This window comes from Fukomys damarensis, unplaced genomic scaffold (genome assembly GCF_012274545.1).
Source record: "Fukomys damarensis isolate Sample0158 unplaced genomic scaffold, DMR_v1.0_HiC HiC_scaffold_36, whole genome shotgun sequence".
Classification (NCBI taxonomy): Eukaryota; Metazoa; Chordata; class Mammalia; order Rodentia; family Bathyergidae; genus Fukomys; species Fukomys damarensis.
In genome coordinates this window covers 38,638,948-38,651,090 of record NW_022900948.1, presented here as the reverse complement: position 1 = coordinate 38,651,090, position 12,143 = coordinate 38,638,948, and the positions used below count along the sequence as shown (strand labels likewise).

The 12,143-nt window shown below is 39.1% G+C and overlaps 1 protein-coding gene across 2 annotated transcripts in view; it reads right to left on the bottom strand.

Moving 5' to 3' along the window:
* Rabgap1 (RAB GTPase activating protein 1) overlaps positions 1-12,025 on the bottom strand; it is a 176,744-nt gene extending 164,719 nt beyond the window's left edge. Inside the window, exon 1 of one of the 2 annotated variants that reach the window (XM_010613494.3) lies at positions 11,814-12,025. The gene's annotated coding sequence lies outside the window, so the exon portion shown is untranslated. Of the gene's footprint in view, positions 1-2,211; positions 2,316-11,813 lie in introns of those variants that run through there. The other variant, XM_010613493.3, reaches the window with a different exon arrangement.
* Between the last annotated feature and the right edge of the window lie 118 nt (positions 12,026-12,143).

Genomic DNA, 12,143 nt, shown 5'->3' with positions numbered 1-12,143 from the left:
GGGGGAGAGGGGGAGAGGGGGAGAAGGGTAAAAGGGGGGGAGAGAGAAAGTCGCTATAGTGTTTCCTTTTGTTTTCTAGGTATACCCCTAAGCATCAATTCCTTGGCCTTGGAATTTTTGGTCTTCTGGATCTAACTACAGAAACCACTAAAAACAAAGCACCAAAATGTCATGCTCAACTTTGCTTTGCATACATTGCTTAAATCAGCACTTTAAAATAGTTGAGCTCTATCTCCAAGAAAGATTTACGAGGGTTGTATTTATTTCACATGCTTGAGAAGTCTAATGATACCTGTTAATAATGAAAACTGCAAAGATAACTATGGGCTATGTCAGAACCTTAACACACCAGTGTTTTATAAAGATACTCAATACAACACGAATTTACTAATTATTTTCTATTGCCTGTCACTTGGTAAAACAACTACTGGGAAATGATAAGATCTTCAAAGTAGGCCTTTCTTTAGCTGGAAATTTACCCAATAAAAGACAATGACTTCTCTAAAAGAATGTGAGCAGTAAAGTTCAAGTACATTATGTGGAAAACCATGAGCCATATAGATAACACAGATAGTGTACACAATACTCTTTTCAATATTCAGCAGAAGAGAAGAAACACGAATCCTGCAATAATGTTAATCCTTTGTAAACTAACAAGATAGTATGACATATATGCCAAAATGCATACAGCTAACAGGTTAACTTTCCAGACACAGACACAGACACACACAACATCCCTATAACTAAGGTCAAGGAGTTAACTAGAAACTAAGCAATAACCCTGTAATAATGAAAAGGAAGTGTACAGTAGCATACAAAATTGCACTTTTCTTTTTCACAGTATTAGTGATTGAATTCAGGATCCTGCAGATGCTAGACAAATGTTCTGCCACTGAGCTATGACTCTAGCTAGTCCTTTTAAAATTTTTGTTTTTTTTAAAGCTGGGATTATAACAGGCATGTGCCACTGAGTAAGGCATAGTGCAACTTTAATCAATATTTTGTATTAAAGCTCCGTGTGAATTTTAAATATCACCAATACATAAAAATCATGTTCAAATTTTATTAACACAAACAGATCTTCAAAGGAAAATCATAAAGAACTCTGCCCTCTGTTCAATTTCAGTTTCTGTAAATATGTATTTTCACTATGATCCAACTTGGTCCTTCATTTTTAAAAAGTTAGATGCACAGTTCTGGGGCACCTGAGCTTTTTTCTCTATTACTTTTCAAACATCAGTTTAATGTAACAGCTTCATTCGTCCCCCATTGTTTTTCTTTTCTGCCTATTCAAAGAAACTGGAAAACCACATTCGTTACTTACTATTCCAGTTGCACGTATATAAATATAGGTGTTTGGAATGTGATTTTTAAAGCAGCAGACATTAATAAGGGGAAACTAGTAGCATGATTTCCTAGGGCATGCGCTTCCAAGATAAATGAAAACGTAACCTAGAATAACTACAGGTATGCAGCATTTGTAAGGGCAGCCATTTGGACCTAAGAAGCCTATGGATTAAAGTACTACCAAGCAATGGACAGCGAACTACTGAAGTCTGGGGTTGGTCCTTGGTTGAAGACCTAAAAAACTCTGAAGGTGTTGATAGTCAAAGGACAAGCAATTACTAAGATAGAGTGGGATGTCAGGGACACTTTAATTGCAGGAGCGAAAAAGGGGACTGGAAAACCAACTTAAAAAGGTACATCGACACTGAAAGAGAGCACGTCTTTCAAATCAGGCGCAGCCCAGGAACCTAATCTGAGGCCTAAACCAATTCAAGCCGTAAACACAGGCCTACTGGGCAAGGGGGGAGAAACTGAGGCGGAGGGAGCAGTTAGATTCCCTTTTAGGACCAAGACCAAAACATTAAAGTCCAAAAACAAACCGGCTTTGCCAGGGATCGAAGGGAGAGCAGCAAACACAGGACTCAGAAGACACACACCCACCCAGACAGGGGAAACCGGTTGGGCAGGGGCTCCGGGAGTGTTCTTGCAGCGCATGCGCCCTCGACCCCTCGGTCAGGACTCCCCCACCCCCAATCACGTCTCTCACAACTCGGCCACTCGAGGGACCTGAGCGCAGACCCCAGCCCAGCCCCGCCGGCGAGAATACAGCTTGGCATCCCACAGGGGCCACGGGAAACCGCCCTGCAGCTGGTAGGCAGGAGGGTGGGGGGAGGAGGAGGAAAAACGCGGCCCTACCCGACCCACCGTCTCCTCCGCCGCCGCCAGCAGCTGGCTGTCCCGGAGGCTCCGCTGCCAGGGCCTCCCTAGCGCCCAGCGCCCTCCGCCCGCCTCCGCTCCGCACTCACATGAAGCTACTCCTTCCGCCCTCCGCCCCACCTCCTGCCGCACCTCATAGGTCCGTGGTGAAGAGGAGCGCCCCCATTGGCCCCATATCGGACAGCGAGGCGGGGCTTCCTTTCCTCCGAACCCCACCTAGGCTCCAGGCTCTTCCGGAGCTGAGCCTGCACAGAGCATGCCCGACGTGGGGCTGCACCTGGGCTTCATCAGTGACTATTCGAGTCTGGACAGGCAGCAACCCTTACAGCAGCACCAACTGAGAGCAGAACTGATGACCGCAGGTGCGAGCCGAGTACATCTATGGAACCTAAGAGGGAATACTGGTGCTAGAGTGAGGAATCTTCTGTCCACTTTTCCGGTGCAAGTCCTCTTTAAAGGCAGTACGTTAACTGTGACTAACTCACATACCTGCCCATTATTGCCAGGGTGTTAGGGGCTATATATGATAGGGCATCTCATTTCAGGTATATCACGAACCTGTGAGGATGGTATGACAGACAAGTGCAGCTTCAGATGCTGAATCCAAGCTGAGAGTCAAAACTAATGACTCCCAAGTACAAGGAACACTGGTACACACAGCTGCTTTGTATTTCAGGCTCCCATGAGAACAGGAATGAACGAGGTTGTCTCAGGCTGTGGACTCGAAGTCAGGAATTTTATTTGAAAGCATTCAAAGATGAAATACAGAGCAGCAGTAATATAATGAAGTTTAAAGTCCTGTTCCCGAGTGAATTTACAATGTAGCTGAGAACAAAGCAATGATTATGAAAGGTACTACTCATTTATAAATGTATAAACTAATTCTACAACTTCTTTTATACGTTATTCAAACGGGATATCCTCTTCCTGGTGAGTCATTTGCAGTGCTTGTCAGTGGATACGGTATCCAATCAACAAGAGAAAAGACAATTAAAAAAACAAACAGCTGTGCTTTGTTACATTCCCTCTTTGTGACCAGTCTATTACAACAGGCGTGGCTGCACCCTGCAGGAAAATAGTGTAATTTTCTCCTTATACAGTTATTATAATACATTGCACACTCATTTTAAGGTATTCAAATAGTATTAGGAAGAAAGTATCTCCTGAACTCCTGACAGCCTGAAAAACAATGACCAATTTTCATGCTTCATATGTGTACAGCATGTATTGTCCTTTAAACGTGTTTTCTTAAATAAAATTTAATTATATCAACATAATATGGCTTAGAGAAAAGTAGAAAATAACATAACATTCCCAACATTAATGTTAATATTTCATTGTACATCTTTTGTGTATGCATCTTTTTCAAGATAATCACATAGCTTAATAAGATGGTATTTTATGTTAAACAATATCTACCTTACTTCAGGAAATTTTCCTCTCATCTAATTCCTAGGTCACATTCAAATTTTCTGTCAATATAAAAATATTTTTTTTACATCTGGCATTCCTGAGTTAGTAATATAACTTCAGGAAATTTTCCCCTCATGTAATATGACTACAAATATTACATTAAACAAATTATATTTTTTTAGCACCAGCATTCCCCAAATATTATGCAGTCTGGGGCCAAACATTGCAACTGGTTATGTTTCATAAGCCTTTTAAAATATGGCACTTAAGAAAAAATTGAGACATTGACTCACTGCAAAAATAAAAAAACGAGGTAATTAAAGCACAAATTCCTGGGTTTGCATGGTTGCTCACTCAAGAAGTAATTGAATATGTTTTCCTAAGCCTGCAAATCTAGAAGCTGTATTTAAATACTCAAAGGATTCAAATTAAACATTTGAACCATATATCACATGGTATATGAGTGTTATATTTCATATTTCCTGATATGAGATAAAATACATATTATCTCACTCCTCACTCAAGAAGTAAATGAATATGTTTTCCTAAGCCTGCAAATCTAGAAGCTGTATTTAAATACTCAAAGGATTCAAATTAAACATTTGAACCATATATCACATGGTATATGAGTGTTATATTTCATATTTCCTGATATGAGATAAAATACATATTATGTACTGTACCATATTGTGTATTGTACTTACTAGAGTAGCGCTGATATTGACCACTGTATTAGTCATGCTATTTTTAAGTGAGTCCACTTTCAAAACAGAATATTTCAGTGTCTACTAGTAATAATATAATATCCCATTCACAGAAAATTAAATTTGCTTTTCAAGCATCATCAACTTTTTTCAGCATGTGGCTTTGTACTTTAGAACATATGGTTACAGTGTGTCTGGATGTACCCCCAAAGCCTCATTCGGTCAGGGGTAATTCTGTCAGCTGAATCTGGAATGTGTGATGCTGGGATTGGATTATGGGTGTGTGATTACCAAATAACTATACACGAATGATTTAGCACCACCTTAATCCCAGTAGTCTGGATGGAATAAAAAGAGGCCGAAAGATTCAGTGAAGTCTCTCGTTGCCTTTGCTACCTTGTGTGTGCCATGTTGTTTTTCCTTTGTGATGCCTGTTTCCCTTCCCTGCCTTGGAGCCAGCTGATAATGGACTGAAATCTCTATGAACTGTAAGCCAAATAAACCTCTTCACCTTTAACTTTGGATGTCAAGTATTTTGTCTCAGCAATGAGAAAAGTAACTAATACACAGTGGAACATTGGGGTTGCTGTGAGATAAAGCAATGTGGTAGACAAGAGCCAGAATGGGAAGAATCTTGAATGCTAAAATAAGGAAACTGATGTTCAACCTAGGGACATAGCGGTCCCCTTTGATATTTTTAAGGACAATAACAATACCGGATTTGGATTTTTAAAAACATCACTCTGGTAAGACTACAACAGGCAAAAACAGGAGGCCTACCTAACCATCTGGAGGCTATCTATAGTCAGGAAAGTGTGTTTTGTTTTTGTTTTTGTTTTGTACCAGGGATCAAACTAGGGTCCTTGTGCTTGTCAGGCAGGCGGTGTGGCAGCACTGAGCTAAATCCCCAGCCCAGGTCAGGAAAGTTTTAACCAAGAGAGTGGAAAGGAAATAAACAGAACAGAGTTCAAGAGGTATTTAAAGAAAAACATTGTCAGGATCACTGACACTTTTGTCTTCTTGCTCAAATCTAATTTGAACAAATTTTTAATTTGTTATTATACTTTTCAACTCTAGAATTTCATTTTGGTTCCTTTTTATAATTTCTCTTTAATTATATTCTTATTGTGTTTATACATTGCTGTCCTGACTTTCTTCATGTCTTCCTGTAGATCGCTGAGCAATTTCAAAACAGTTTTGGGGCTGAGGGCGTAATGCTACTGTAGAGTGGTTGCCCACCAAGCACAAAGCCCTAGATTCAATCACCAGCCCTCAAAAAGCAAAAGCAAAGCAAAAAAAGTTATTTTAAAGCCTTTGCCCATTAATTTAGACATCTGGGCTTCCTCAGGGACAGTTTCTGTTGATTTGTTTTATTCTTCAGAATAGGCCATATTTTCCTGTTTCTCAGTATGCCTCGTGATTGAATATTTGAATCTTAGAATGTAGTGAGTTAAAATTGGAGGCTCCTTTTCCCCCCAGAGTTTGCTTTTTGTTTGACTGATTTTTGAAAAATTCTTTCTGTAACAGGAATCAGGGCCAGCCTAAGGTAAAAGCTTAAGGTCTTCTTAGGTCTTTTCTGAGCCTGCATCCTTCCCTAATTATACACAACTTTCCCCTATATAAGTGGTTGCTTTTGAATATGCTGATCCTTAAATGTATGGTTTCCAAATGAGGTAACAGGGAAATCAACACAAAAGTAATAGATTCTACTCTTTTAAAACCCCTGGAAGCTGGGTCAGAAACTAATAGCAATCAGGCTAAATTACATGCCTGAAATCCCCAGCACTCCCAAATCTGAGGCAGGATGATCACAAGTTTGAGGCCAGCCTAGGGAAGGAGAGGGAAGGGAAGGGGAGGGGAAGGGAAGGGGGGGAGGGAAAAGAGAGCGAGCAGACACCCTCTACCTAGACTTTAGTGATCAAAGAAGCGATCAGCATTAGAAGACAAAGTTCTTAATGCTCCTCCTGGCTCTGTCAAGCCATACCAGGAATATGGTCATGACTGCCTATGACTGGGGAACAGGAGTGGACAGCTACTATCATATTAAAGAATGATGTTGATTCAAATGAATTTTGATTTATCAGCCAAGCTCTCTCTACAATAGCGTCCAGAGTTCATTGAAGATCAAGAGATTAGGGCAAAGACACTCCCATGCATGATTATCCCTGCATCTGACACTCTTTTGGAGATATGGCCAGCACATCCCTGACAAAGCCAGGGCAGCACCCCAAAAGCTGCCCGGCAGCTCCAGACAGCTTCTCAATCTTCTCAAATACAAGTCAACTCAGAGACTAAATGAAGACTATCTGCAGGGAGGATGTAATGTTTGCAGTAATAATGCTCCCTTAACCCAGAAAGCTAGCAGCATGCCCTGAATCCTCATGCCAACATTCCTTCGATAAAACTTTTGTTCTTAAAAAAAAAAATCAGGACCAGGGATGTAGCTTAGCATGCACAAGGACCTGGGTTCAATCCTAGCACTGAAAGAAAGAAACAAAAAAAGACTTCAGGATTCTAAAATAGTTATTTCAGAGAGCTTGCATCAGTACAAAGTTGTCTAGGTGGATAGGTTCCTTAGGCTTCTTCATCTGAGGAACAAAATGAATGAAGAAAAAACATCCAAAGAGGGACCTGTAAAACACTATCAAGAGGACAAATAATTGAGCTGTGGGAGGTCCAAAGAAGAGAAAGAAAGGGCAGAAAGAATATTTCAGGAATAAAAGTCAGAAACACCCCAAATTTTATGAACCACATAATTGATGTTCAAGAAGTTCTATAAATTCCTAGTAAGAAATACGCAGCTACATCAGACATATTATAATCAAACTTTCACAAATCAAAAAAATTTTGAGATCAGAAAGAAAAAACCACTTATCTCACATAGAAAAGATTGTTAATAAGATTTTCAACAGTTTTTCATCTAAAACTATGGAGAAGAAGAAGGCAATAAATTACTGTATTCAAAGTGCTGAAAAAAGAAAAATTGTCAATGGAAAATCCTGTATCTGGCAAAAGTGTCCTTTAAAATAAGAGAGGGCTAGGGATGTGGCTCAGAGGTAGAACATGTACAATGACACAGGTTTGTGCCCAGAATGAGGACAGAAGTGTGTGTGTGAGATTAAAATATTCCCTGATAAACAAAAGCTGAAAAGTTTGTTACCACTAAACCTGTCTTTCAAGATATGACAAAGGGCCTAGGAATTTAGCTCAGTGGTGCCCGCGCTTACCTTGGCAAGCGCAAGGTTGTGAGTTCTATCCCCGGTACCCAAAAAAAAAAAAAAAAAAAAAAAAAAAATGATAAAGGGAATCCAGTTTGAAGTGAAGGGCACTCAACCTAACTCAAAGCCATATAAATAAAAATATCTAGCAAAGACAAACACATTGACAATCATAAAAGCAAGTATTATCTTAATTTACAACTTTACTTTTTATTTTCTAATGATTTAAAAGTGAAATGTGTAGCCAGGCGTGGTGGCGCCTGTAATCCCAGCATGAAGCAGAGGCAGAAGGCTCACTTTGAGTTCGAGGCTAGCCTGGGCCACATAGTGAGTTCAGAGTCAGCCTGAACTAACAAGCAAAACAGTGTTTCAAAAAACAAACAACAAAGAGAAAGTAATCAAATGTGTATAAAAAAATAAGTTATGTTAATGGACACATAATGTATGAATTACATCAAGTATCATCAATTAATAGGAAGGTAGAGATGTATATGCTATTGAAGTTAAACTGGTATTAAATCAGAGTATTAAGTTCACAGATTTCAATCTTTATTACTGTGAGCTATTAAGCAAGTGGATAATTAATCCAATTATGGTATTGAGGGGTAGGGCCTTTGAATAAGATCATCAGAGGGGAGCCCCCATGATTCAATAATGGAGGCTTTATAAGAGGGAAAGACTAAAGAAGAAGGTACACATGCTGTCTTTTGCCATATGATGCTCTGTGCTATCATGGGACTCTTAACAGCAAAATTAACCAATCCATGAGCCAAAATAAACCTCTTTTCTTTATAATGTTCCTACTCTGTGATATTGTGTTATTAGCCACAGAAAATGTATTAACACAGATATTAAATCCCACTGTCATTAATAAAGAAAATATCTATAAAATATATATCTTTCTAAATATACATATATATCTATAAAAATACCTATAAAATACATACAAAAAGGAAAAGGGAATGAAAACATGATTTTTAAAAGTGAAGTAAACAAAATGCATCAAAACTGGAGGAAATGAGAATTTTTAAAAATTGTAAGGCATACAGAACAGAAATAACAAAATGACAGATACGGTATGTCATAATTATCAGGTATAATGAGAGATATAGTTAACTATGTCATAATTATCAGGTATAATGAGAGATATAGTTAACTAATTTACTTATTTATTTATTTAGTACAGGAGGCCAGGGATGTGGTTCAGTGGTGACACGCCTGCCTGGCAAGTGCAAGGTACCAAGAAAAAAAAAAATTTAAAGGCATCTACTTAGTACTGGGGAATCAAACTCTGGACCTTGTGCTTGCCAGACAGGCACTGTGCCACTGTGTCAAATCCCCAGATTAATTAACTATTTTAAATGTAAAGAGCTTAAACTCTCCAATAAAAAAAGATGGGCAGGTAATTTTTAAAACACGGTTCAACAATATGCTGTCTACAAGACTCACTTCAGATCCAAAGATACAAATATATTGCAAGTGAAAGGATGAAATAAGCCATTCCAGGGCGGGGGCATAGCTCAGTGGTATAGCACTTGCCCTACCCAGTGGCAAGACCCAGGGTTCATTCCCCAGCACCATTTAAAAATAACATCAAAGAACTTCCATGTAAATAGTAAGTAAAAGAGACCTGGGTTTGTTATAATAATTACAAAACAGACTTTAAATTTTGTAAAGGTTATGAGAAAGCTATTACATATTAATCAAAGGTTTGACAAAGTGAGATTACATAAATTATAAATTTTTCTGCACTCAAGAACAAGTTCTCAAAATAATAAGCAAGAACTAACTGAATTAAAAGAAGTAAAACAGTTCTACAGTAAGAGCTGAAACTAAAATATCCTCTTTTCAAGACTGGGTAAGACAACCAGACAAAAGATAAGTAAAGACATCTAAACATCACAATAAATCAATTAAGTCATTATATAAATAATTCCACCAAATAACAGCAAAATACACATTACTCTTAAGTACACATGGACCAGTCACCAGGGCAGAAAATATGTTAGGCTACAAAATAAGTCACAAAATAGATTTTTATGAGACATATACAAAATACCTTCTCAGATCTTAAGGGAATGAAGAAGAGAAACACAAAATTCAAATATGTGGAAACTCAACAATACATTATTAAAATAATAGGTCAGAGAAGAAATCCAAAGGGAAATTTAAAAAGTGATCAGAGGGAATTTATAGTTGTAAATAACCACAGTAAAAATGAATAGCTGAGGATGTGATTCAGTGGTGGAGTACTTGCCTAGTATATATATGAGGCCTCGGACCTTGGATTTTTTCCCTAGAACTTCAAAAAAGAAAAAAAGGAGAAAGAAGAGGAAGGGGATTAGAAAAAGGATCTCCAACTGATAACCTAAACTTTACATCTATAGAAGAAAAAAGGCATACTAAAGCTAAAGCTAGAAGGAAGGAATAATAGAACAGAAACAAAGTAGAGAATGGAAAAACAACAGGGAAAAAAAGAGTGAAGCCAAGCATAGTAGTGGGTTCCTGTAATCCTAGGTACTCACAAGCAGAAGCAGAAGGACTGCTTGAGCTAAGAAATTCAAGGCCAGTTTGGGAAATATAGTGAAATCCTGTCTCAAAACATGCATACATACACATACACACACACACACACACACACACACACACACCTCATACACAAACAAAATACAATAAAACTAAAATTGTATAAAGCCCCAAAGAGGATGAAATGCTTTCTAACACATTCTATGAGGTAGCAGTACTCTGATAGCAGAGAGATGAATGCATCATAAGAAAATTACAGGTCAATATCTCTTATGAATATAGATGAAAAAACAATTAAAATACTTAAAATTATATCCAAAAGCATAGTAAAATACTTATTTCCAAGACCAAGTGGGATTCATGCTAGTAAGGCTCAACATAAAATGAATCAATGTAATAGATCACAAAAATAGAATAAAGATTTGGGGGCACCAGCATCCCAGTTGATTCAGAAGAGGCATATGATAGTGGGCCAGGGATTTAGCTCAGTGGTTCTGCCACCTGCCTTGAAAGAATCCAGGCATCCTTTCATGATTATCCTCTTAGAAAACTAGGAATAGAGAAAATACCTAAACATAATTTAAAAATCCTGAAAAACATCACACTTGATGACTTATTAAACACGTTAAGGGCCAGGGATTTAGCTCAGTGGTGCTGCTGCTGCCTCCCAAACACAAGGACCTGCGTTTGATCCCCAGTATTTAAAAAAAAAAAAAGTTGAAAACTAGAAAGCAAAGAGAAATTAATGAAGATTAACTAATGAAAAGATATCCCATGTTCATAGACAGGAAGACAAAATTGTTACATCAACAATGTACAAAGCAACCTACAGATTCAATACAATCCCTATTCTGAAAGCTTTTTTCAAAGAAATGGAAAAGTTCATTCTCAAATTCATATGAAAGTGCAAAAATAACTCAAACAGCTAAAGCAAGTTTTGCAACTCCAAAACTTACTACAAAGCTACAGTAACTACAATATGGTACTAGCAAAAGGACCTGCAGATCACTGAGCATAGAGAACCCAGAAAATACATTTTTTCCAGTTGATTGGAACGGCGCCAAGACCGCTCAATCGTGATAAAAATAATGATCTTTCCAGCAAGTGACGTTGGGAAAACTGGCTACCCATATGCAGAAGAATGAAGTTGGGTAGTACTAATGGTGATGTTTACACAACATTGTGAGTGAACTTAATGCCACTGAACTTAATTAACAGAAACGTTTAAGTTGACAAACATTTTTATGACAATGAATAGTTCCCCCCAAGAAAAAATTTAAAAATGCAATAAAAACTTGGATTGGCAAGGAAAGAAAAAGGGCTCGAGAACGATACTTAAATTTTCTGGTCGGGTGCAATGCGTGGAAAATGCCATACCCCAACGCAAGAACTACTGTAAAGCAGACGAGCGGAAGTCTGGAGATGAACTTGAAATAATTAACAGATACATTAACACTGGGATAACCAATTGAAGATCCTTCTAGACAAATGACCAGATCTCTGGAAAGATATCTGGACTGGTGAGAGTTGCGAACGGTCAGCGCGATTCAGGTGGTAACGGATAATATGGGAACGCGGGAAATTGTCCTAGGAAAACGTAGGGAGGAGGAAGAACCCCGAGGCAACACTCCTATCACACGCCACCACCTTTAAGCAAGGGGCCTAAAACCGCTTTCCGCATTCCTGGCTCCCGCGAGGCAGTCCACATCCCTAAGCGGGAGGGACTTACCAAGGTTTAAGCACGGAAGGGCCCTTCAGGCTCAGGCAGGCAGCTGACGGTGATGGCCCCGCTCAAGAAGAGCCGCGAAGAGAGCCTGGCTCAGCGGATCCTAGAGAAGCGCACTGGGCCTGTGCCACCCAGGCTACCCAGCCACCTCACCTGACGATAGCTACCAAGGCAAGAAGCACTGGCACGTTGCCCGCGCACCGCCCACTACGCGCAAAGTCCCTCTGTGGGCTCCCGTAGTCCTCCGAGCATTCCGATTGGTGGAGATGACCATGGGACCTGGAAGTTGTCTTTGTCCGGCCAGGGCTGCCCTTCCGGTTCCGTTGGGTCCCC